Raw genomic sequence first — 2,183 nt, forward strand, 5'->3', positions numbered from 1 at the left:
GACGGCATTGGCGTTCCTTAACTACAAGGAATGTAACAAAAAATGCAAACTAGTAATCCGGGAAGCTAAAATAGAATGTGAAAAGCATATCGCCACAGTTAGTAAAAAAAAAAAACCAAAACATTCTACCAATATATTAACAGTAAAAAGGTAAGAAAGGAGCAGATAGGCCCAATAAAGGACGAAAACGGGAAGTTACTCACAAATGACAAGGAGAGGGCGGGGGGTCTGAACGCTTTTTTCTCCTCAGTATATACACAGGAGGGAAACGGGTTTGACGTACGTGATAAAACACATAGTTCAACCGATAATATACCCCAGTGGTTGACAGAAAGCGGGATGCAACAAAGACTTAAAATGCTCAATGCAAATAAAGCAGTGGAAGAGGGGAACCAAACTAATTACGGGAATGGAGGACCAGAGCTATGAGACAAGGTTACTGAACTTAAACATGTTCACGCTGGAAGTAAGGAGATTAAGGGGGGATATGATTTTCATGTACAAGATGTTCAATGGTGACAGCAACATTGGCAACAAACTCTTTAAGATTAACTCCATTACAAAGACTAGAGGCCACCACCTAAAGTTGGTGGAAAAAAATTCCAGCACAATGGGCGAAGGGGGTTCTTCACAGTAAGAGCGGTTAAGGTCTGGAACTCACTGCCACCGGCAGTGATTTCAGCTAAGAGTGTAGAATTGTTCAATAAACTTTTGGACGATTTCGTGAGGGACGGTAATATTCAGGGATACAAGTATTCCTAAGAATGAGATGATGCGTGGACCTATATAGGTTGGACTTGATGGACGTATGTCTTTACTCAGCCCCAAATACTATGTAAACTATGTAAAAAATTAATAGGTGTGAATGGGACCAGTTCACACCACTGCATTCCGTTCTGTTGCAGTGCGATGAAAAAAAGTAGAGCATGGAGCAAAAACGGATACAATCGCAACGAAAGTTAAAAAAAAAAGAAATACATAGATGTCTGTCCACTCAGAACATGTTAATTAAAATAAAGATTGGCAAAAAAGAGAAAAAAACAAACAAAATGGAACGGAGGTCAATAGAGGTTGAAATTGCAAGTCACAGGGCCTTCTGTTGACTTGCGATTTCCATCTGATTTTGGTGTAAATGGGCCCCTAATGCAGTTGTATATTCCTTTGAAGGTAACACCACAGTGGACTACTGTACTGAACGTTCATTTTTTGCCCCTTCTTCTGGGTCTAATTAGTACCTCTCAGACCTCAAGGCCTAAAAGCTAGTCCAAGAAGAACTATGGAGTGAGTGAATTACACTCACGATAAAGATGTAATTATAATTAATAATAAACAAAGAATAGGAAATAAAACGCTTGCATAAGGAAATGGTCTAAAACTGGAGACACTCTGCAAGAGATGGTCGGAGACTGGAGACACTCTACAAGAGATGGTCTGGTCTGGGGCTGGAGACATGCTACAAGAGATGGTCTGGTCTTGAGACACTTTACAGGAGATGGTCTGAGTCTGGAGACACTCTGCAAGAGATGGTCTGAGAGTGAAGACACACTACAAGAGATGGTTTGAGACTGGAGACACTTTACAGGAGATGGTCTGAGACTGGAGACACTCAACATGAGATGGCCTGAGACTGGAGGCACACTACAGCAGATGGTCTGAGACTGGAGGCACACTACAGGAGATGATCTGATACTAGAGACATGCTACAGGAGATGGTCTAAGACTGGAGACACTCTACAGGAGATGGTCTGGTCTGAGGCTGGAGACATGCTACAAGAGATGGTCTGAGACTGGAGATACACTACAGGAGATGGTCTGATACTGGAGACACTCTACAAGAGATGGTCTGAGACTGGAGACATGCTACAGGAGATGGTCTGAGACTGGAGACACTGTACAGGAGATGGTCTGAGACTGGAGACATGCTACAGGAGATGGTCTAATACTAAAGACATGCTACAGGAGATGGTCTGAGACTGGGGACACACTACAGGAGATGGTCTTATACTAGAGACATGCTACAGGGGATGGTCTGAGACTGGAGACACTCTACAGGAGATAGTCTGAGAGTGGAGACATGTTACAGAAGATGGACAGAAAATGCAGACATGCTACAGAGGACTGTCAGTTACTGTGGTCATGCTACAGAAGATGGTCGGTTCTCTCACACAAAGTAGTGGCTGGTC

General features: G+C 43.0%; 1 long non-coding RNA gene across 1 annotated transcript in view; it reads right to left on the minus strand.

The window, feature by feature from the left end:
- Positions 1-235: 235 nt before the first annotated feature.
- Positions 236-2,183, minus strand: part of LOC108793761 — an 11,967-nt gene continuing 10,019 nt past the window's right edge. Inside the window, exon 3 of the long non-coding RNA XR_001941671.1 lies at positions 236-245. This is a non-coding gene — a long non-coding RNA (uncharacterized LOC108793761). The remainder of the gene's footprint in view (positions 246-2,183) is intronic.

This window comes from Nanorana parkeri, unplaced genomic scaffold (assembly GCF_000935625.1).
Source record: "Nanorana parkeri isolate BGI_ZX_2015 unplaced genomic scaffold, ASM93562v1 scaffold780, whole genome shotgun sequence".
Taxonomy (NCBI): Eukaryota; Metazoa; Chordata; class Amphibia; order Anura; family Dicroglossidae; genus Nanorana; species Nanorana parkeri.